The sequence below is a fragment of the Pongo pygmaeus genome, chromosome Y (assembly GCF_028885625.2).
Source record: "Pongo pygmaeus isolate AG05252 chromosome Y, NHGRI_mPonPyg2-v2.0_pri, whole genome shotgun sequence".
Classification (NCBI taxonomy): Eukaryota; Metazoa; Chordata; class Mammalia; order Primates; family Hominidae; genus Pongo; species Pongo pygmaeus.
In genome coordinates, this window is record NC_072397.2 from 33108613 (window position 1) to 33134599 (window position 25987).

Consider the following 25987-nt stretch of genomic DNA (forward strand, 5'->3'; position numbering starts at 1 on the left):
GACAGCAGGAGCAACAAGGAGGGACAACCATGACCTACGAAGGCACCATTCCAGAGATGCCTGGACACCACAATAGGCTCAGTGCCCATTAAACTCTTGGGAACCAGTGCTTTCCCTTGCCATCACTTGGCATATTTGGCAATTTTGCTACTTAAAATAATGATTTTAGTGTTCACCTTTCCTAGGAGACAGGCAGATCCTGTGACACTACAGCTTCTGGCACACAGTAGGTACATCACAAACATCTGCTGAGTTCACACACTCTTGCCTTCTCAAAGCTTCTTGTCAAATCTTCAGTGAAGAGGAATTGCCGATTGAGAAAGAATTAAACTTCTAGAGACTCCTGGATCCACTGAAGTTTGAGGCAAGGTGAGATTTGTTTACTGCCATATTCCTAGCTCATAACATACTGTAGTCACTTAATAAATGTTTATTAAAAAAGTGAGTGAATTGACTCATACATCTTACTTAGCAATATGTTTTCTGTGTAAAGTTGATATATGTAATAGTTTACTTCTGGTATAATTTTACATTACTTATTCAACAAATCTGACAATTCAACTAGGTGCCAGGCACACCACTGCTGAAGAAAAAGAGGTATAAGATACAATTTCTATCTACAAGAAAGCCACAGTCTAAAAAGTAGAAACATATGAATGAATTTTTACAATAAATTGGCTAAATTCAAAACAGGAATGGTTTGTTTCTATTTTAAACAGCCCTAATCAGGAAATGTTAGAAAGTTCTAAGTACAAAATATTTCAACACACCATCTAAGCATGAAGCAGAAACCAACCATAAATGAGTTTGCTACCACCAACCTCAACAGTAAGAATTCCAATCCTGCTGCTGCAAATTAAGTGCCACTCTGATTTTATTATCTGATTTTGCTATCTGGAGAACAAATTAGTTATTTTGTGAGTGAGTTTGATGAAGGATGAGTTTGGTCCCGATTTTCTGTTCATCTCATGCCCTTCACCGTATAAGGTCAATCTGCCATGTTGTAACATAGAAAGAAGATCTCATGAGGTGCAGCCCCTTGGACTTCCCCACCTCCAGAACCATGAGCAAAATAAGCCTTTTTACAAATTACCCAGGCAGTGGAACCATGTTGTTTCAGCAGCAAGTGGACCCAAAGACTTTATTATTTTTTCTTCTTTAAAGAACTAAATTACTTAACTTACAAAGGAGCACATCAAATTTCCTTACAAATAATCAAAAAGCCCACATATATTTTTATAGGAAGTAGTACAACAGTCTGACACTGAAAGAAAACATCATTTTACTTTTAACTATACTTTGAGAAATAAAGAAAAAGCAAACATATAAGTTGTCATGCAGTTTTATTTTTCAGTAAGATAATTGCAGATATTTTTAGGGTTTTTTTGGTCTATGTAAATGTTAGTCTCTGTTGTCATGCATAATCTGATACTGTTTTAATGGAAGATCATTTGTAATTAGGGTGATATTTGTCCAGTTGTGATGGTTGAAGTTCTGGCCTGGAATGAGGCACAGCTGATGTATCAGGTATCGTAGGCATTTGCAACCATGGTTTGCCTACTGGTAGCAGGTTAGGATGTGGAGCCTCGTTGACTAATACCACAGGATATCTTGTTGGAAGAGCAGATGGTTCCACTATCAGCCCCAGAAAACAGTTTTGCAAGGGAATTATGTTGTGGTATTGAGAAGTTGTGGTTGTAATGAAATTCACAATGTGGCCACTTGCTTGGATGCAGGTGCTATGAGAGTGCATATGAATAGAGGTCAACTGATTTAAAATAGCATGCTGATCTGTTGCAATTTGTTGAGACAAGTGACAATAACAAACACTTAAAATATCAGATTTCTGTTTCATCACACAAACTTAATATCATCAAAAAATTCATGAATATGGTTTACTATTTTCAAGAATGTGCTTTTGGGAAAAGAGCACTAAAGTTGTTAAGCCCTCAAGTGAAAACATGGTATATATTAATAGTAACATTGCATTAAGTGGCTTTGGTACATTTATTTTGATTTCACTGGTAAGATTCAAAGTTGTTAGCAAAATTTCTTAAAATGCTGGAAGGTTAATCCTCAAGCTGAACTCAATAATTTCAAAAAAAATTAAAAAATTTTTACCTTAGCATTTTATATAATTTTCAAAATCTGGTCTTACTTCATGTATTAACATATTTACTGATGTACAAAGTAAAATTACATATATACTCTATGTAAAGTGGTAACTGAAATATATTAAATATCTTGCTTAAGACAATGGATTCATTCTCTCCTGCCAGAAAGGTGGCTACAAAGGCAGATCTTTGAAAATTCTGTCAAATTTTACTAAATCCATAAAGGCTGAGATGTCAAACAAAACTTTTGATACTCTCAGCTTGAAATATTCTGTAAGGAGACTTTCTATCCAAAATTTCTTTCTTGATGAGTTCTTCATTAATCACTATGCAAGTTCCATTCCCATCCTATAGAATAGACTTGAATTGGTCACTCTCAAATATTTTCTGATATTTCCTGGGGAAGGTCAGAGAAAAAAAAATCATTATCTTTATCTGGCTCAGAAACACACACTGTGTCACATGGCCATTTTAACAAGGATTCTTGTGAAAAAACCTGAACAGCATTTTCTTCAATCATTGACCTTAAGTCTGAGTCCCCGGGGAATGTGAGTTTACACAGTGGAGATCTAGTGGAGGCTTCTGAATCAGTTAATTCATCTCTGGGAGAAACAACTTGAGTTTCTGAAGAAACATGTGCCATCTCAAATAAATATTTCTTTAGATACTCTTCCAGCCTGTATGGTTTTCAAGACTGAAGCTTCAAACGCAGCTTCAGAAGGCTTATGCAGGTAAGGCAATCTAAAGCATCACTCTAGTATATGTCAAGCTGAGTAGCAAAGACATCACAAGAGGACTTTAGTCTCCTAGCAATCAATAAAAATCTGGCCAAAAGTATTTCCTTCCCAGTCTGAGAAATGTAGCCAGTGAAAATAAAACATAGACTGCTCACTTACACATTGTAGGCTGCAAAATCACATCCCTGTAGCAGCATTTAAATAAATAACAAAATAATGTCCTCAATCCCTGAAATAAATGTAATTCTCTCCCTGACACAGACACTCTTACTAGACTGGTGAGAGGAGCATAGGTCCTGGTAATTGCAAAATGAAAAAAAAAAAAAAAAAGAAAAAGGAAAAGGAAAACAAAAGTGAACGATTTTAAAACCTCTATGACTTTGGCATGTTGGATTGAAAACTGTTGCGGTGCAAAACCAATGTGGTAAAAAGACATAGCCATAGAGAAAAAAAGTAGGTTACTGGTTATCAGAGGCTGGGAAATAAAAAGAACTCTTTAGTAGATATGGAGTTTCCTGCTGGGCAATAGAAATGTTTAGGAACTAAAGATAGATGATGATTGTACGACATCATAAACATATTAAATTCCATTGAATTGTACACTTAAATGTAATTTTTCATTATGTGAAACTTACCTTGATAAATCAAGGGGAGAACAATTGTGAATAAAACTAACTAATTACATTTCAGAATAAAAAGTTATTTATATGCATATCTCTTCAAAACCTTTTTCAGTCATATCAGAAAAATAAATAATGATTTTATTTGGTATGTCTGTAAATATCTGACAAATGTTAATGATGAAAGAGATTTTAAAAGAAGGTGATTTACTTGTAAGGAGATCCCAAAGAGTAGGAGATGTAAATAAATAATAATAACAATAAAAATAATAACAACAAGAAAGTGTTGTAAGAAAAGTAAGCATGTATGTTTGTCTAAGCAGTAAAATTTTTATTTGGCTCCAAGAACATAATCTCTATGAAAAAAGATTTTGTAAGGAATAATCTTTGTGTCCTGCAAATAATTGTTAACATTATTAAGCAGGATTTGAATTTATAAAGTAATGTTACTATTGAATAAAATAGCAATGCTGCATTAACAGTAAGACTTTTTATATCTTCATGGTTGAAATTTGACATATTAAAATTTGAACTCTTTGACATTGATAAGTGTTGAATACATGTGGAAGAAAGAAATAAAATATTGATATTTCTCATATCGTAGGAGTTAGTTCTCTCATACTGGGAAGAGGTGTCATTGTTAGAAGATTGTCTTTGTCTAACATCCTTTAGGTTTTGGTTTTTTTTTTTTTTGGAAAACGTAGACTTTAAATAACTGCTTTTATCAACAGGTTAATCCATGCAGTTACAAAGTAGTTAGAAATTTCTGAAAGGTGTTATAGTTAAAAAAAAACAAAAAAGCTGATTCTTACACATGTATTATCTAGCACTTCATGGGGACACTACTGTTCAAAAGGCCCTGGCAAAATAACTCCCAAATGAAACACTCAACCCAAGGTTGTTTTCAGCTCTCTGTTAGTGAAGCTGGGTGCAGAATGGAAAGCCTCTAAAAGGAGAGGATACAAAGTCAGGTGAGTAGGGGCAATTGGCAATGCTCAGAGCCTGCCAGACTCCAAACAGGGAGCCAAAGTGGTTTTTTTCTGGGACATTCTACTTGAATTATAGTTTAGTCAACCATAGATCTTCAAAAGAGAACAATTAGTTAACATGATAAAAAGTTTCCTGCATTCTTTGGACTATGTGTCTTAATTATAGTAAGCAAATTCTGATGGTTTTAACGAAAATAGCCTCCAACATTTTGCATGTATGAAGAAAACTTAATTATCCACAGGGCTTTTAATGTTTGCTGGACAACAATACATGAATGATAAGCTATAAATAATACTCATTTATGATATAAAAATACTAGTTTTTTTCATTTATTATTTTTATAGGCATTCACTGTTTGAGTCAAGGTTAGGCTTGTTAAGTGATTAAAGACAATTTTATTACAGCAGCATGTACTTATTCTATTCTAAAATAATAAAATTTGTAAACACAAACAGCTTTTATATTTGTTTGCAACCTGCAAAATTGAGTTATTTTGCTGATATAAAATACTGAGAACTCACTTGAGGACCATGCCACCTTCTGAAAAGGCCACACACCTACTTCTTAAATGTGTTAAAGTTACAGCATATCCCAGACTCATCCAGAGCAAAATAAGTAAGCAACTGACTGCTCTTGACTGTCCCTTCCCCAGCACTAGCACTGATTGCATTGGGAAAAGCCACAGAGCAAGGCTGCACAGCCAGATGGAGGAGGCTTTTTATTTGAAGGCAAAATACCAAAATGGCTCTCTGGTGTAGGGGACTTCTACTTTCACACTCAGCTTGTACATGATCCTCTAACCTTAACTTATTTCTCCTTAATGGGCTGATTTGGACTGACTTGTTGAGAATGGTATCCATTATTAATGAGTAAGGAGAGAAAGGGATTTCTGTGGTTGCATGTAAACTTGTGATAGGTCTGCAGAAGTTACACGTGAAGAGGATAGTGAGGAAGTCAGCCATGATCCATCTATGTGAAGGTCAAACCAGCTTCATTGTATACTTTGAAGACTTTCTCAATGGTATTGACATAGGCAGCTGTTCTCAGGTCCAATCCCAGGTTAAACTTCCTGGCTGTGCACATGATTTGCCTGGCAAAACACTCCATTGTGTATGCCAAGCCAGAGTGCATGATGTCTTTCTCAGATGCACCCGGCGTCCTGTCTTGGAACTCTGCCGTGGGTACAATGAGAATAGTTCCACCATGCTTTCCAAATTGTCTTTCTAAACTCTCTTGAACAGACAAAAGCAAGTGGTAGTTAGAATCCCTTTCATACTTGAAGGTCAAACGGCTACAGCTGACATGATTTAGATTCTTCAGCCACTCAAAGTAAGATACTCTCATTCCTCTAGCATTCAAGTAGAGATCTGGAATAACAATTATGTTTCTCTCCAGGAAGATCTTGTCAGCTTCTGGAGTTGTTTGCCCCTTGGCACCTTCAGCAATGATCTTGGCTTTGACTCTGGATTCATTGGATTTGGTCAACTGATTCTCACAGGCAGCTGGGATCAGTATGTCACAGTTGACCTCCAAGATGCTTCCTTCATACGGCTTTGCCTTGGGGAAGCCCAGAATGGACCCACGTTGCAATTTGAAGTCTTCCACTTCCTTTGGGTAAATACCACCTGGATTCCATATACTCCCTTGAGACTCACCAACAGCAATACATTTAGCACCAAAACCATGTAAATATCTCATAGAGTGTAGGCCCACATTACCAAATCCCTGAAGGACAAATGTTTTATCTCCAAACCCTGGTGTCATTCCTAAAATGCTCATGTAAGAAGCTTCATTGATGATGTTTTCAATCCCACGGAAGACACCATGGCCAGTAGCAGAGATGCGTCCATGGATTCCCCCTTGGCTGATGGGTTTACCAGTAACACGGGCTTGTGCATTAATGTCATAGTGCTCTATGGTACTGGCAAAAGCATCAGCGATCCAGGACATCTCCCGCTCACCTGTGCTCATGTCTGGAGCAGGCACATCAATGCCACGACCAATAAAGCCTTTCTTTGCCAGCTCCTTGTGATCTTTTCCAATTCATTACTAGTATAGTTCTTGGGATTGTTCTTAACAACCCCAAATAGCACATCAACCACTGCACACTTGTATGTCATCAGAGAAGCCAAAGCTTTTACTTCATCTACACTCACATCAGTGCTGTAATGGACACTTCCCTTGCAGGGCTTGCGGTGCTGGCTGTGCTGGGCCGTGTAGCCTTAGATGACCTCCCAGGAGCCGTCGTCGTGCCCGATGCGGAAGGAGAGACTCAGCACATGGTTGCAGGGCTTGATGATCCACAGGATGCCGCGCAGCCTGTTCCCCTTCTGCTCCTCACTCTCCCAGGTCCTCAGGTCCTCCTCCAGCTTGTCTTCCACGATGCTGGCGCCGCGATTGAAGAAGCCCTCCACCATCTTGAAGAAGTTGGGGTAGTCCTAGCGGTCGGCCACCGCCTCGCTGTAGTGGCTCCATGCGGCCAATGCGAGCCCCGACTGCGGGGTGGAGGCGGAGTGTCCCCGGGCCTGGCCCAGCAACGCGGCCGTGTGGGCGGCCGCTGAGCCCAGGGCAGCGGGCCAGGCCAAGGAAAGCAGCAGGGCTTCACCCCAGGTTTTGCGGTTTTTTGTTCTTGTTTAATTCAGATTTTTTTCTACTAATATTATGTAACAAAAATGTTCACATCAGTAAATTCTTTGTGAAGATAAAACCCGTCTCCTACCAGATGCATGTGGTTCCTCAATTTTGACCTTTTTTTAAAATTAAAAAAAGTGCAAAATTAAAATATATATATTTTTAATTTTTTACTTTTCTGGAGAATTTTCATATCGCTCTATCTGAATGGAGTATACGCTTCTTTTGTGATGGGAGGGGATGAATGATTACTGACAGTAGCAAAAGATGGGAGATGAGTGTGGAGAAAAGAGAGCGTTAATGGGAGGATCAGAAGACAAAATCACATTAAATGTAGGACAATCTAAGTCAAATTCTGGCTGAGCATTTTGGGTTGCTAAGATGGGTGACTGTGTAGGGAAGGAGTATGCCTTGTGTTTTCAGGGGGAGATGACTCAGCTAAAGCTGTCTTCTGACTCCAAACTACAAGCCTACCTATAGTCATAAAAAGGCAAGAAAAGAAGCATTTTTACATGAAAAAGGTAAACGTAAAGTAGGCTGTATCCACTTAGCTACGTAAAAGAATCAGGTATCTGTCTGATCTCCTTAGTGGCAGCCTGTGATATGCATGCTCTTGCAGCTTCAGCCTCCCAGTTAGCAGGTTCTCCAGGAAAAGGCCAGTAGGCTCAGATAACTATTCAGTTTCTTTAATTATTTTAATATTTTTTATAGACAGAGTCCTGCTATATTGTTCAAGCCAGCCTCACTTTATAAGCCTGAAGTGATCCACCCACCATGGACTTATAGATTGTTACGGTTACTGGTGTGAGCCACCATATCTTCCTGATTTGTAAAAACTTTTGTAGAGATTGTGTTTCACTATTTTGCCAAACCAGGTTCAAAATTCTTGGCCTCAAGTGATCTTTTTGCCTTGGCCTTCCAAATTATTGGAATTATTATTATGAGCAAGAAAACCTCAGCTAAAATACGTTATTATCTTTTTAATTATTACTTAATATTTTATTTAGAAAAGGTAAAGATTCATACTTAATGATACACTGGAAAAAGGTGCAATACAAAGTTATTGGAGTAGGAACCAATTTTGAAATAATAAACACACACTTAGATTACACAATTTTAAGTTTACGAAGAATTCTCTCACAATTACTGCAAAAATGTTTATTGTATATTTAAAATTTGAAATAATATTTTTATGGTTATGAAAATGTAAAGAAGTATAATAGACAACCAAACCAATTATAAGTTCCCTATGAATAAAATCCAAAGCCATATACCAGTCACTGGCAGGAACACAAATTAGTTTTTTAAAATGTAAAATACAGTGATAATGAGGAATGTAGCAGCAATCTGTGTACTAATCATAGTAATTTATTTTGATTCAGGCAGAAAAATAATTCTGCTCTTTAAATAAAAAGTACCTATACAGTCAGTTGTATTTTCAAGCTGTTTCTTAACATAATTCTTATTAGTTAACACTAGTTTTTACTGACGATCTTACCACTTCACTAACCCACATTTTAAACTAATGCTTGAGTAAAAAATAATAACTGGTGTAATAAATAAATGCTTTTCATATATCCATACATTAAGGGCCACTATTCTAAGGTGCAGATATCTTAAATTTTTTACTTTAAAATAACTAAACCAGAAACGAAACACATTCACATAAATTAAGGCTAATGATTCTATGAAAAAAGCAAACAGAAGACTGAAGAAAAGTATTAAAAACATGTTGATACCTTGTAAAGAATCATAGAAGCCAAGCACACATTATTTTTGTTACTAAGAAGCTAATCTAAAAGCTTAGCATGAGCAGGGTTTAAATAAACACCATTACAAGTAAGCAGTTCTTTCACAAACTGCAAATACTCAATTTTATTGCTTTCACTTAGGAATAAATGTCATTTTTTTTTTTTTTTTACCATACACTTTTCTCGAAGGCTGGTGACATGATGATATGATGTGGTCTTGCAACAGTTAGCCATAATATATGTTTTATCATCTCATCTTCTTCACTAATCATGTCCATTTGTTTATTATTTCAAAACTATGTAAGCATTTTATCCCCTCTTCTGCTGTCTATATGACATGCACTTCAGCATGTGATCAAATACATTCATGTACTCTCCATCAAAACACTAATTTTTAAAATTTCTTTTTTTATCATTACACTTAAAGTTCTAGAGTACATGTGCACAATGTGCAGGTTTGTTACATATGTATATATGTGCCATGTTGGTGTGCTGCACCCATTTACTCGTCATTTACATTAGGTATATCTCTTAATGTTATCCCTCCTTCCTCCCCACTTCCCCCATTCCATGACAGGTCTCATTGTGTGATGTTCCCCATTCTGTGTCCAAGTGTTCTCATTGCTCAATTCCCACCTATGAGTGAGAACATGTGGTGTTTGGTTTTCTGTCCTTGGCTATAGTTTGCTCAGAATGATGGTTTCCAGCTTCATCCATGTCCCTACAAAGGACATGAACTCATCATTTTTTAATGGCTGCATAAGTATGCCATGGTATATATGTGCCATGTTCTTAATCCAGTCTACCATTGATGGACATTTGGGTAGGTTCCAAGTCTTCACTATTGTGAATTGTGCCACAATAAACACACGTGTGCATGTGTCTTTATAGCAGCATGATTTATAATCCTTTGTGTATATACCCAGTAATGGGATGGCTGGGTCAAATGATATTTCCAGTTCTAGACTCTTGAGGAGTCACCACACTGTCTTCCACAATGGTTGAACTAGTTTACAGTCCCACCAACAGTGTAAAAGATTTTCTATTTCTCCACATCCACTCCAACACCTGTTGTTTCCTGACTTTTTAATAATCACCATTCTAATTGGTGTGAGATGGTCTGTCATTGTGGTTTTGATTTGCATTTCTCTGATGGCCAGTGATAATGAGCATTTTTCGATGTGTCTTCTTGCTGCCTAAACGTTTTCTTTTGAGAAGCATCTGTTTATATCCTTTGCCCACTTTTTGATGGGGTTGTTTGATTTTTTCTTGTAAATTTGTTTAATTTCTTTGTATATTCTGTATATTAGCCCTCTGTCAGATGGGTAGATTGCAAAAATTTTCTTCCATTCTACAGGTTGCCTGTTCACTCTGATGGTAATTTCTTTGTCTGTGCAGAAGCTCTTTAGTTTAATCAGAACCCATATGTCAATTTTGGCATTTGTTTCCACTGCTTTTGGTGTCTTAGACATGAAGTCCTTGTCCATGCCTATGTCTTGTATTGCCTAGGTTTTCTTCTAGGGTTTTTATGGGTTAGGTCTAACATTTAAGTATTTTCAGAGACTACTATAAACACCTCTACACCAATGAACTAGAAAATCTAGAAGAAATGGATAAATTCCTTGACACATACACACTCCCAAAACTAAACCAGGAAGAAGTTGAATTCCTGAATAGACCAATAACAGGCTCTGAAATTGAAGTAGCAGTTAATAGCCTATCAACCAAAAAAAGTCCAGGACCAGATGGATTCATAGCTGAATTCTACCAGAGGCACAAAGAGGAGCTGGTACCATTCCTTCTGAAACTATTCCAATCAATAGAAAAAGAGAGAATCCTCCCCAACTCATTTTATGAAGCCAGCACTATCCTGATACCAAATCCTAGCAGAGACATATGTACAAAAAAGAGAATTTCAGACCAATATCCCTGATGAATAGCGATGCAAAAATCCTGAATAAAATACTAGCAAACTGAATCCAGCAGCATATCAAAAAGCTTACCCACCATGATCAAGTGGGCTTCATCCCTGGGATGCAAAGCTGGTTCAATACACGCAAATCAATAAATGCAAACCATCATATAAACAGAACCAAAGACAAAAACCACATGATTATCTCAATAGATGCCGAAAAGGCCTTCGATAAAATTTCTCATCATCATCAATTTTAAATCCTGTTAAATCTTCATCATCAAATTTATACCAGGAATCTCAGTCATCATCCTACCATTTTTTGAATAATATAAGAATATTTATGCCCACTGCTTGCTTGACCACAGAATACAGGCACACTTAAAAGTCTGCATTTTGTGATCTTTGTAGTTTTATTTTCAGGTTACTCTTTCTGTTAAATCAACTGATTTTCTGATTGGACAGTATTCTCTTCCAGCTTTGCAACGCCTGCTTCTGTGTAAGGTCGCGTATCCAACTCCCAAGGAAATTCAAAATAATCACTGAATGTAAATGCACATTTTTATTCATACTCAAATCCTTTCTGTTGGCCAAAAAAAAAAAGAAAAAAAAATTATTTAAATAGCAAGTGCTTAATTATGTTAACATACCATAGACAGACAACATGTAAAATGTTCACATTCCCTGAGCAAATATTAAAACAATTTAATAATAATATTAGGGCTTATAATCTTTTAAATTTATTTATAAAAGTATAAGTAAATAATAATTAACATCATTAGGGTGATTATGCCATCGCTAACTTGAGCAATATTTTCTTACCAAAGCTTAAAATATTTACATATAGCAATCCTTTGATAGTTATAGGGGATTGGCTCCAGAAGCCTCTTAAATACTATAATTTGTGTCTGCTCAAGCTTCTGATTTACAATGATGGAGTATGTAAGTATAATTCACATCCTTCCTCTTGTGTAGTTTACTTTTTCCCTACATAAATATTTAATAAAATGTAAATGCTCCATAGGCAGATAATATACTCTAACAGCTTTAAATTTGTTACATTTTACAGTCATATTGATTTGTTTTTGTTTTTGTTTTCAAACATCTTAATATACGTTTGCAGAAATCCGGTTGCAGAACCTGTGTATGTAAAAGTCTCTTATTTGTTGTAAATCAGAAAACATTACTGACACAGACACTGATGGCTATGTGCTCTGAGATAAATAACTTATGAGGAATAAGATAGTTTGTTCTCCTAGAATTCAGAGTTCTCTTGTGAGTATAATGTATTTTTACAGATTTCATGATATAATTTATGTGACATATTTGGAATTATTACCGCACAACAAATATGGCTGTTAAACTGGTTGTGGATGGAATGAGAACATACACAGGAACTCCAAATGTCATAATTTCCTTGTAGCTACAGAGAAAAATAACGTTATCTTACACATATCTATCATGTTTCTATATGTTTTTCTCTACACCTGAGGTTATTGATACAAAAAGAAACAATATCCAGTTTATGCACTGATGAAGTTCGTCGCATAGAAAAATTAGCTAGCCAGACATGCACGCCACAGTGAAGTGCTAAGAAAACATAAAGCACAAGCAACCAAGAGCAAAGATGGAGACTTTATTAGAATTTTATATTCTGTCTGCCTCATTCACTTTTTGTCAGTATAATTATCCATCTTTATCTGTTTTAAATTCAACACCCTAGAGGTAAAACCAACTACAATACCAGGACTTGAATTTTACATTTTTGTTGTTGTTGTTTGTTAGTGGCTGTTAATCAAGTGTTAGTGAACATCCCATATGGAGATTCTAATAAAAGAAACACTGCCAAGGTTGCAATGACTGCATGGTGTGATCTATCAGATCTAGAAACGCAGAGGAAAGTTTGTGTTTTAATCTCCATTGATGATAAGTGCTGAGATGCTATTTGAAAACCAAACAATTTCTGATCACTGAGGAAGATAAACAGAAATTTAAGAATTATTTACTACAGTTAAAATATTCTAATTTATTTAGTTTCTGTCAATATCTATGCAAAAAAGTAAAGGAAGGATAAATTACTTGAGTACAAACATTTCCAAAATTAAAGTATTCTGGGTTCACTTACTTCATAGCTGTATCTTAAATATGCAAACTGCCACTAAAACCTAACATTTTTTTCGGCTTTATTTCAAACCAGATGCTTTTTATTTTCAACCAGATGCTTTTATACTCTTAGCAGCCTGATTTTAATAGTTATATCATGTTGCTAATGGGTCCATGTAGCATTATCTCAAAAACAATATTTTTCCTTAGCAGAAAAACCTTAATTTGAGAAAAATATTCAGAGAATCCTAAAAATAAGTACAGCTTATATGACACAGACAGAACAACAGTAAAAAAAAAAAAAAAAAAAAAATGCCTACTTTAAAAAACAAAATGTGAATATAATTATTAAAAATTAAAGGCCCGGCATGGTGGCTCATACCTGTAATCCCAGTGCTTTGGGAGGCTGAGATGGGTGGATCAAGAGGTCAGGAGACCACCCTGGATAACAGTGAAACCCCATCCCTACTAAAAATAGAAAAAGAAAATAGCCAGGTTTGATGGTGGGCTCCTGTAGTCCCAGCTACTTGGGAAGCTGAGGCAGGAAAATGGCGTGAAGCCAGGAGGCAAGGCTTGCAGTGAGCTGAGATTGCATCAATGCACTCCAGCCTGGGTGAGAGAACGAGACTTCGTCTCAAAAAAAAAAAAAAACTTCTCATTATTCGAAGGCTGAATTTCATTTACCAGGTCATAGAAATGTGACTACATCTAGCATGGTTTGAAAACAAACAAACAAAAGTGGTAATTATTATTAACTAAAATTTCAGGGGAGGAGCCAAGATGGCCTAATAGGAAGAGCTCCGGTCTACAGCTCCCAGAGTGACTGACGCAGAAGATGGGTGATTTCTGCATTTCCATCTGAGGTACCCTGTTCATCTCACTAGGGAGTGCCAGACAGTGGGCACAGGTCAGTGGGTGATCACACCGTGCATGAGCCAAAGAAGGGTGAGGCATTACCTCACTCAGGAAGCACAAGGGTTCAGGGACTGCCCTCTCCAGGGGTGACAGAAACCACCTGGAAAATCGGGCCACTCCCACCCAAATACTGTGCTTTTCCGATGGGCTTAGGAAATGGTGCACCAGGAGATTATAGCCTGCCCCTGGCTCAGAGGGTCCGACGCCCACGGAGTCTCGCTGATTGCTAGCACAGCAGTCTGAGATAAAACAGCAAGGCGGCAGCAAGGCTGGGGGAGGGGTGACAGCCATTGCCCAGGCTCGCTTAGGTAAACAAAGCAGCCCAGAAACTTGAACTGGGTGGAGCCCACCACAGCTCAAGGAGGCCTGCCTGCCACTGTAGGCTCCAAGTCTTGGGACAGGGCACAGACAAAGAAAAAGACAGCAGTAACCACTGCAGACTTACATGTCCTTGTCTGACCACATTGAGGAGAGCAGTGGTTCTCCCAGCACACAGCTGGAGATCTGAGAACGGGCAGACTGCCTCCTCAAGTGGGTTCCTGACCCCTGACCCCTGAGCAGCCTAACTGGGAGGCACCCCGCAGCAGGGGCAGACTGACACCTCACACAGCCGGCTGGGTACTCCAACAAACCTGCAGCTGAGGGTCCTGTCTGTTAGAAGGAAAACTAAAGGAAAGGACACCCACACCAAAAACCCATCTGTACATCACCATCATCAAAGACCAAAAGTAGGTAAAACCACAAAGATGGGGAAAAAACAGAGCAGAAAAACCGGAAACTCTAAAAAGCGGAGTGCCTCTCCTCCTCCAAAGGAACGCAGTTCCTCACCAGCAATGGAACAAAGCTGGATGGAGAATGACTTTGATGAGCTCAGAGAAGAAGGCTTCAGACGATCAAATTACTCTGAGCTATGGGAGGATATTCAAACCAAAGGCAAAGAAGTTGAAAACTTTGAAAAAAATTTAGAAGAATGTATAGCTAGAATTACCAATACAGAGAAGTGCTTAAAGGAGCTGATGAAGCTGAAAACCCAGGCTCGAGAACTAAGTGAGGAATGGAGAAGCCACAGGAGCCAATGCGATCAAATGGAAGAAAAGGTATCAGCCATGGAAGAGGAAATGAATGAAATGAAGTGAGAAGGGAAGTTTAGAGAAAAAGGAATAAAAAGAAAAGAGCAAAGCCTCCAAGAAATGTGGGACTATGTGAAAAGACCAAATCTACGTCTGATTGGTGTACCTGAAAGTGACAGGGAGAATGGAACCAAATTGGAAAACACTCTGCAGGATATTATCCAGGAGAACTTCCCCAATCTAGCAAGGCAGGCCAACATTCAGATTCAGGAAACACAGAGAACACCACAAAGATACTCCTCGAGAAGATCAACTCCAAGACACATAACAGTCAGATTCACCAAAGTTGAAATGAAGGAAAAAATGACAAGGGCAGCCAGAGAGAAAGGTCGGGTTACCTTCAAAGGGAAGCCCATCAGACTAACAGCGGATCTCTTGGCAAAAACCCTACAAGCCAGAAGAGAGTGGGGTCCAATATTCCACATTCTTAAACAAAAGAATTTTCAACCCAGAATTTCATATCCAGCCAAAATAAGCATCATAAGTGAAGGAGAAATAAAATCCTTTACAGACAAGCAAATGTTGAGAGATTTTGTCGCCAGCAGGCCTGCCCTAAAAGAGCTCCTGAAGGAAGCACTACACATGGAAAGGCACAATCAGTACCAGCCACTGCAAAATCATGCCAAAATGTAAAGACCGTCAAGACTAGGAAGAGACTGCATCAACTAACGAGCAAAATAACCAGCTAACATCATAATGACCAGATCAAATTCACACAAAACCATATTAACTTTCAATGTAAATGGACTAAATTCTCCAATTAAAAGACACAGACTGGCAAATTGGATAAAGACTCAAGACCATCAGTGTGCTGTATTCAGGAAACTCATCTCATGTGCAGAGACACACATAGGCTCAAAATAAAAGGATGGAGGAAGATCTACCAAGCAAATGGAAAACAAAAAAAGGCAGGGGTTGCAATCCTAGTCTCTGAAAAAACAGACTTTAAACCAACAAAGATCAAAAGAGACAGGGGAGGCAATTACATAATTGAACAATGAGAACACATGGACACAGGAAGGGGAACATCACACTCTCGGGACATTTGTGGGGTGGGGGGAGGGGGGAGAGATAGCATTGGGAGGTATACCTAATGCTAGATGACGAGTTAGTGGGTGCAGCGCACCAGCATGGCACATGTATACATATGTAACTAACCTGCACATTGTTCACATGTACCATGAAACCTAAAGTATAATAATAATAAAATTTTTAAAAAATTCAAATTACTAGATAGTGAGCACAATAAATATGCCAATCATAGTATCTCACATATTCTAGCCATACCATCAAATTGCAATCCTGATAAAAATCTCATGAAAGTACACTAATCTCAGGAAGAACAACAGTGTCTACTATCAGAATACTAAAAAACAATAATTAAAAGATACATTACAATTTTTTTCTCATCTTTGAACAATCATCATCTTTATCACTGCCTTTTCAATTGTAGAAAAACTGTTTCTGATGACTAGGATTATGTATAGTTTCTGGATCACAGAATTTATGTGAAAAGTAGCAGCAGCTTCTCTGAGTTCCACCAATCTTTTTGGTGGGCAGGATCCAACAGGGGGCAGATAGTGCTACTCTTTGAGTGCTTCACAAGCTATGAAAAAATAACACTTTTGCAACAAAAATAATGATTTTACCCATTGTTCTCTTAATTGGGTTGTGAAATTTATTCTGTAAGGTTAACACAGGCATTTTGAAAGAGTACTTTAAACTTTTATATCAGCAATGTGAGCCACTATAAAGACGATTAAATACAGAATTTTTAAGTCCACACTTTTTAATGGCATTGCTTTTGTAATAATTTTATTAGAAAGAGTCATACACGATGATATAATATTAAATTCTCATGTGTTAAACAGAGACTTAGCATTAATCATTATGACTTTACATATTAAAAAACTTTTGCACTTAAAATAAATCTATCCAATACACTTTCATCAGAACTTTATATAAGTAGAACATTAGGGTTTTCTCAGTTTTAATTGAACACTTCATTTAAATTATTGTTCCAACTCATAAAAACTATAACATTCACATAATTATCACTTTCTTCCTCAGCTAATAGTGATAATTGCTTTATATACGTTCACAGTTGTATTGTGAGAAGAATACAATTTGATGGTGTCTTTAAAATACCTGTGAAAATTTTAAATGCTACCTTTTGTAAAACTGAATACAGCTTACACATCACTCTGTCTTAGAGGTGGATGGCATAAATTAGAGCACATTGAACTGCAAGTTATGTAGCTACAAAAGAAAATTAAACAGATCTTCATGTATTGACAGGTGTGTGACTAAGTACAAAACAAAGTTTACCATAATGTATAGTGCATATGCTGATTTCTGTAAAAAAAAAAAAATAGGTAAGGGTTTGGAGAAGTGCATATACCTAAAAGAAAATCTCTGGACCAGAAATATATTATTGGTGACAAGTTCATAGTTTTTACTGCATGTCCTCTTATATATTTGAAAATATATACTAATCACAAGAAAACAGTGGCTAAATAGTTTAACAAAAATAGTGTTTGGTTAAATTTATATTTACTATTCCAATACAATAGTAAAACAAAATAACAAAAAAAAAGTGCTTTCAAAAAGGAAATTCTTCTGTCTACATAGATCCTACAGAACACATAAAGATCTGAACTTTCAATAAGTGAGTTTAGCTAGAAACTCCTACAATGTACTAAAAAATATACTCATACAGAAGAAACATAAACAAATATAATTTCATATTTCCAATTAAATATCTGTACAGAATGCTGTTGTTAATTATATTCTTAGCCGTCAGGTTTCTCTTCAAATTAATGAAATTTCCTGTTCGTACTTTTTAACTTACTTACATTGACTCCCACTCTGAGTTTCAGTTTTGTGTAAGATTTCAACATTGCCACCCATTTTGCTTAACTAATATGGACATTTAAAAGTAACAAAATGCACTCAAATGTTCTCTTCTCACATTATGATTTTTTAAAAAGATACCTCTCAGAATATAATTAAAATACATTAAGCAACTTTAACGTTTCGGTTGTGAAAATCTTTTAAATGAATATATTTTAATATAAAATTTTGTAGCATTAAATTAGATTTCTTTTACTCTAAAGGATTAATATTTTTTTTTCACATATGACTAAATAAGACCAACTGTGGTAAAGTACCAAAACCAACTATAGGAGAGAAGTTAAGAAATACATGCTTGTTAAAAAATTAATGTTCTCTTACTTAAATGGTTTTAATTATATACCTGGTGACTACAAAATGGTAAACTAGTTAACCCAAAACAGAGGAAACCCTGAGTTAATTTTTCTAAATGAAACAATAGAATTTTAAACAAAAGTATGATTAATGAACAAAACTGCTTTATAATTTAAAATACTCACAGTTTTTACTTTGTCTATGTAAAATGTTTCAGTCAAACAGTCTAGCATCACTGTGAGATTTTTTACACAGCCAATAGCTGGTGCTGCAGGTAGCTCAAAACCAGGGTTGATGGTAATGGGTGACTTACGGACTGGAACAACCTTCTTGGTTAACAGTTCTTTGCTTCTCATATATTGCAGTTGAACTCTAGGTGCAGGGAAAATGAAAAAAATTAATTTCTAGTATGTTAGAAAAAAATAATCACATATTATTGGTAGAAAATATAGCTTATAAAAACTTTCTTTTCAAAGACAATACCTTTAAGTTTATTTCACCTAATTGAACATCTCAATGTATCTTGAAGCAATTTTGAGTTTTCTTACAAAAGAAAATCCTGAGGAAAATAACCTGAGTACAATGAACTAATGTAATTAATTATCCAAATTAGTTTTTTAAAGAAATTTCTACAACCTCATAACTTTACACACAGCCAAAAAAAAAATCATGCTAAATATACTTACTATTTTAATTACATATTAATAAAAATAAATTCATTTTCACTTACAAGAAAATACATTAAAATTATACCATTTTATTTATGAGACATATAAAGAAACACATCAAAAAGATAATATGGAAAATAAGGTTTTGCAAGACAGATTTTTTTTTAATTAGAAATTCAGTCAGAGGCCAGGTGTGGTGATTCACACATGTAATTCCTATACTTTTGGAGGCCAAGACAGGCAGGGTACTTGAGCTCTGGAGCTTGAGACAAGCATGGCCAATATGGTAAAAATCCATCAGGTGTGGTGGTGTGCATCTGTATTCTCAGCTATTCAAGAAGCTGATGAAGAATAAACACTTGAAGCTGGGAGGCAGGGGGTTGCAGTGGGCTAAGATTGCAGCACTGCACTCCAGCCAAAGAGACAGTGTGAGATTTCTTTCTAAAAAGAAAAGAAAAGAAATTCAATCAGCTAAAAATTGAGATATGCTACTTATTTGCTTTTCAATGAAGTTTGTGACAATGCTGATTTGTAATTACAAAATGTTTTAAATAAAGTTTGGCACACATTTCAAAGCTACTGTAACCTCACATCCAGAAAAAAAAAATTATTTGCGTTTAATTAATTTAGTATTGTTTTATATTAAGTTCCATGGTACATGCAGGACACCCTGGTATATTTCACAAATGACAGAATGTTAGAATAGCAGCAAGTTAGAGAAAATTTCAGGATGTTAGAATAGCCAAAAATTAGAGAAAAATGAGATCTCATATAAAATTTCTGCACTTTTTTTTTTAAGACAGTGGTTTGCTCTTTTCATACAGGCTGGACTGCAATGGTGTGATCTCAGCTCACTGCAACCTCCACCTCCCAGATTTAAGCGACTTTCCTGCCTCAGCCTCCCAAGTAGATGGGATTACAGCTGTCCACCACCATGCCCAGCTGATTTTTCTATGTGTGTATGTTTGTAATTTTAGTGAAGACGAGGTTTCACCCTATTGACCAGGCTGGTCTACAACTCTTAAACTCAGATGATCCTCCAGCCTCAGTCATCAAATGTACTTGGACTACAGGTGTGAAGCACCACCCCCCGGCCTCTGCAAAATTTGAAAATGTGGTTTTTAATTTCTTCTTCAGAACTCTCTAGAATAGTAAATGTCAACAATTTATATTCCATGAGACAAAAACATATTAGGGTATTTCAACCACAGAAAATGGATGTTACTATTGAATTTAGCAGAAAACGTCAGACATGCTGCTCATCATATTATAATCCTGAGCAAAAGTGACTCTCAATCAGAAATTATATAAGTACAAAACATCAAAGTCCAGGAATTAGAAATACTCTTTCATAAGTAAGCTTCATAATCTACTAGGAGAATGCTAATCTGGTTTTCAATGTCATGCTGGGCACCGTGGATGGTGCCTGTAATTTCAGCTCCACAGGAGGCAGAGGCAGGAGGTACAGTGAGCTGAGAAAATGCCATTGCACTCCAGCTTGGATGACAAAACTGAAACTCTGTTTTAAAAAAAATGCAGTGTACATAAGATGGATCAGGTGATTCAACGCAAATAATCTTTCAAATTTGATTTTGTAAAAATTTTGAAATATAATCATTTGCAAAAGACGTTAAAAGATACCAAAATGTAGGACACTGAATAGTCATTATTTCAAGAACCAAAAGAAGTAAGTCATTTAAAAATAACCAGCTATGCTTTTTTTGCTATGGGATTTTAGGGGCATCAATTTGCCAGATGAAAACCTCTGTGGCCTGTGGTGCCTTTCCCTGAGCTTTAATCAGACCTGCTAAGTTGTTCTACACACACTATCTGACATGCTGCACTCATCTGGCATTAACAGCCAGGATTTATCACCTGCCAAGGGCAAACATGGATTAGTGGTGAGGGGTGTATGAGCAAGTATGGGCTCCAGCTGCTAAACAAGGTCAGTCATGCCAGCTGTATCAGGCCAGGAAGTTTTAGTTGCCAACAGAACTGCTAGATCATTGAAAAGCTGCAGCTGGACCAGTCCTACTGCAAGCAGCTTCCACAGCTGATACTGGGGAATGTACTGAAACCCAGAAGCTTGGAGATGCTGGAAAACGCAAAGCCACAAAGGGTGTGACAGCCCACCCTGGCTTTGAGAGCTCCTAGGTCTGTGCACACTGAAGGGCCACAGCTGTTGTTTTATTTTTGTCTTACCATAATGTGATAAGACAGGGGAAACTTTTATCCCTGTTTGAGTTCCAGGTCATTCAGCCCTGCCATTCAGATAATCTCAAATTATGTTTCTGCATCCAGGAAGAATGAGATTCATACTGCCATCAGCCTTTTCACCTGTTTCTGCAGAGATAATCACCATGCTGATTAGGCAACAGTGATGGCCTCTCCTAGAAGATGCTTGAGCTTTCATTCTACTCAACAGCTAGAATTCTCTAACCCTGGCTATAATCCTTGAAATCTCGGTTTCCATTTGGCTTGGTTATTGTAAAATCTCAGCAACTTTTATGTCATAAGAAACATTTAATATTAGTCTTATGACAATCATTATGCCCAGTCTGTATGCATAATGAAGTGCACAAATGCACATATACAAATCTGTATTCTGTATGACTTCCAGTTGTATTCAAGATTAGTTCTATCCCAAAAGCCATTGAGTGTTGTCTGTGGTATCCCAAAAATAGTGTGCCTAGGGTTTTATTTTCCTATATTAGTGTTTTACAGAAATATTTTAAAGTAACGTAAAAGAAAGGGGGAGAAAAAATGAAATAGTTTACTTTTTTTTTTTCGGAGATGGAGTCTTGCTCTGTCACCCAGGCTGGAGTGCAGTGGCACCACCTCAGCTTACCACAAGCTCCACCTCCTGGGTCCACGCCATTCTCCTGCCTCAGCCTCCTGAGTACCTGGGACTACAGGCCCCCCTCACCATGCCCAGCTAATTTTATTTTTTATTTTTTGTATTTTTAGTAGATACAAGGTTTCACCATGTTAGCCAGGATGATCTTGATGTCCTGACCTTGTGATCGGCCCACCTTGGCCTCCCAAAGTACTGGGATTATAGCCACTGCACCTAGCCTATAGTTTACTTTCTAATCATTGATTAACTGAACTGACTTCACTTTACTAATACTTACCCTAACTTGAATCAACTGAACTTTAAAAGAGCTTCTTAAAATCCTTCTGATTTACAGAAACCAAAGATTGAGTTAAGTAACGTTGAAAATATAAAATCAATGTTTTTTAAAAGTATGCTTCTTTTTTTTTTTTCACAATTTTCTGGAGAGATGGTTCAATACCGTTAATTTCTCAAAGGTGCTGAGACTGGATTTTAAGGTATTCAACAGCATTTCTAGCCTCTTGGCACTAGATGCTAGTAACAACCTTACCACTTCCACTTCCAGTCATTAACTTGGCTTAAAGTGAAACTAAAGTAAAATATACTGACCTATGGAAACCCTAGATAATCACAATGACTGTGTGTTACCCCTATAATCTCATTGTCTACAATCATTTTCCTTCCACAGTCTGCTCCATGCACAGTGACCTGGTTGTTTTTCAAACAATTTATTCAGGCTTCTGTCAGAGATTGTCACACTTGTAGATCTTGCTGCATGCCTATATAATTATTCCATTATTGTTTTATTTAGATATGTACTTGAAAGTCACTTTGGAAACAAATAGTTGTATAAATATTTTATATGAAACCAAGATGTAATTCATAATAGAGAATATTGCCCTTGCCTTTTATATGAAATTGATAACATCAGTTAATTAAAAGCAAACAATAAACTTCATACCATAACCACCAAAACAAAAACCTAACAATTATAAACACAAATTAAAAGTATAAAATTCAATTTAACTATTTTAAACAATATTTTCATAGGACAAATCATAGATCACCTAAAAAAAAATAATCTCTGAGAGTTTAAAATAATCAGTGCTTCCCAAATAAAAATAAAGGCAAAACTGCAGGGTTGGCAGCTTCAAACCATTCAAAGAAACATCAAACTAATCAAAAACTCTCCGTACCCTGTAAATCAGTAGTTTGTATCAACAAAGCAAAGCATCAAAAGAGACAATTTTAAAGTAGTAAATATTTTTTTGCATTGCCATACTGCCTCCCAGGCACAGACGAAGCCTTCAAAATTGAAATCTGCATTTTCCATTTCAGGCCTTCATTCCTAATTCAGGGAGGAGTGAAGAAGCACTTGTGTGCTAATTTATTGTTTTTGTTGTAGTCTTTCTAGAAGGTAAATAAAGAATTGATGAAACATATTTTTATTTCTGTTTTGCTAAACTCAGAAGTCACTCTTGGTTGAAAAATGCCTGGAATTGGTCACAAACAAAATTTTAAGTTGTTGAAAGCAAGAATACAGATATTTCATACAATAGACAATACAACAGATTTGTTAATACAGATCCAGTTTTTTTAAATAATAGCTTTCATGTTGCTCTTATTCATAATGTTAACGTCTTAATGGAATGCATTCTAAGCTATCAATAACTAAAAAAAAAACACGTTGGAGAAATGAAGAAAATCTATTTCTTGTAAAATTGATATTCAAGCAAAAAATGTCTAGATATAGAAAAGCTAAAATAATGTGTGATTAAACATTCCCTTAAAAAAATGAAAAATGCTATTGCAATCCTGGCAAATTTAGCTATTGCTATTACAGATTTCATAGGCAGCTATTACATAAAAAGTTACAAATTTACTATAATGGATACTCAGGGTGTACAGATATAATCTGAGACAAGTTATACTGAGAAAGATAGAAAAGAATAAGAGCAGCATATACTTATACTGTTGAACTTAAAATTTAGATTATTCAAAAAATTTAATATTATTCAAAGTCTATATTATTTTAGAATATAGTTAAAGTCCAAATATAATTAATTATCACATGAAAATACAGAAAAAACTTTTAAAAAGTTAACTTTTTTTAATGGACAAAGGAGTAATTGAGGATCAAATAAGAAAAAGAACATATAAAAAAGGTAAGTAAATGTCACAGTATGTAATTTTTTTACTTGTAATAACAGTTAATGTGAGCTCTTGTGTAAAAACACACAGACTGGCACAAATGTATCTTGGGAAGAAAAATTCACAGATGTGATGTCTATGCATGTCTTACTTTATGTTCAAAGAAACAGAGATTGAAACTGAAATAATACAGGTTCTTAGGAAAGCAAGAAAACTTATTTTCAAACTTAGAAAAAAATTCTGGGCCAGGTTCAGTGGCTCTCAGGAAAAAAAAAAATCTGGAGATGAAAATGAAACAACTGACATTAAAATTCACAGCTGGGCGTGCTGGCTCACACCTGTAATCTCATGACATTGAGAGACTGAGTTGGGTGAATCAAGAGGTCAGGAGACTGAAACCATCATGACTAACATGGTGAAACTCCATCTCTACTAAAACTACAAAAAAATAAATAAATAAATAAATTAGTAGAGGCATGCAATCGCAGCACTTCGGGAGGCCTAGGTGGCAGACCATAAGGTCAAGAAGTCATGACAATGCTGGGAAATATGATGAAACCCCATCTGTACTAAAAATACACAAATTAGCTGAGTGTGGTGACAAATATCTGTAGTCCCAGATACTCAAGAGGCTGAGGCAGGAGAATCATTTGAACCCAGTACGCAGAGGTTGGAGTGAGCCAAGATTGTGCCACTGCACTCCAGCTCGGTGACAGAGAAAGATTCCATCTCAAATAAATAAATAATTACTACAGACATTTAAAAGGGAGTTGAGCATATAGAACAAAATGTCAGCAAATTGAATAAAAGAGGCAAATGAAATTATTAAGTCAAGAAGAGAAAAAAATAAAGAAATGTGAAAACAGTCTAGAAACCATTGTGACACCATCAAGCAGACCTACTTATTCATTTTGGAAATTCAAGAAGAGACCAAGAAATAGGGAGACTAAAAAAGTGGTCAAACAAGTCACAAATTTAAGGTAATAAATACCTAAGAAACTCAACAAACTCCAAGTAAAATAAACTCAAAGAAACACACTCAAATGTACATGATAGTTAAACTGTCTAAAACAAAGACAAAGAGAATCTTCAAAGCAGAAAGAGAAATCTTGACTAGTAATGTACAAAAAACCCTCACAAATAATAGAGGAATTTCTTATCTGAAAATTCAGAGGACTCATATATTCCAAGTGCAGTAAGAAAAAGCTTTCAAAGATAAAAGTAATGTTTAAACAAAGTGTCCATCAAAAGTGAGGGAGAAGTTATGAAATTCCCAAATAAGAGTCACATTCTTTTGCCAGTAGACAACCATTTCAGAAATGCCTTATGGATTATTCCAGGGTAAAATGAAAGGACACTGAACAGCACTATTAACAAACAAAGAATAAAGTAAAGATAAATATAAGAACAATTATAAAAGATAAAAAGATTAACAATGTGCAGCTTCACAATATGTTCTCCACATAATTTAATACACTATTATATTAAAAAAACTCACTAGCTTCTGTTTTTGAGATAGAATGCATATTGTTATAATTTTGAGAACTCAATAACTGAAATAAAGCAGGCCATGGTATAAAGGAGTAAGGGTTTTTTATGTTAAGTGAGAATAAACTAATGTGATTTTAGAAGTGTTTTACTTTTAGAATGTTCAATATAATCACTGGAGCAACTACAAAACAAAGAGTTATAGCCAGGAAGAAAGATCTCTGCACCACACCAGAAAGTAGGAGTACCTGAGGCTACCTAGCCAGACACCTTGGCATGATAAACAGAAGCCTCAGCTGTCCCACCATGGAATAAGTTGGGAGATACTAAGGTACATAGCATAGCTGCTTCTTCACACAACTTTTACTACACCAGTGGCCACAAAGTGGAACAGGCTCATCCATACCCAGGGCTGGTGCAGCAATGGAGGCAGAAAGCAGTGACAACATGGAGACTCAACAGAAAGAAAAATGACACAGTAATTGCTCCAATCCTATCTCTTCCTTCATGGCATCCCAGGAGTTTGAGGTTGAAACTGTTGTTGACAAAGGACAAGACAAAAATGGGAAGACATAGTATTTCTTTCAGTGGAAAGGCTATGGCAAACAGAATGACACTTGAGAAGCAGAGCAGCAATTCGTAAACTGTGAAAAATGTATTTATGACTTTAACAGATGACAGATTAAAAAAACAGAAAAAGAAGGGCATGGTTGGCAAATAAGTAGAACATTTTG

The 25987-nt window shown here is 36.1% G+C and overlaps 2 pseudogenes; both read right to left on the reverse strand.

The window, feature by feature from the left end:
* Positions 1 to 1447: 1447 nt before the first annotated feature.
* LOC129025748 (heat shock transcription factor, Y-linked-like) lies at positions 1448 to 2621 on the reverse strand (annotated as a pseudogene).
* Positions 2622 to 5430: 2809 nt separating this feature from the next.
* LOC129025864 (glutamate dehydrogenase 1, mitochondrial-like) lies at positions 5431 to 6893 on the reverse strand (annotated as a pseudogene).
* Between the last annotated feature and the right edge of the window lie 19094 nt (positions 6894 to 25987).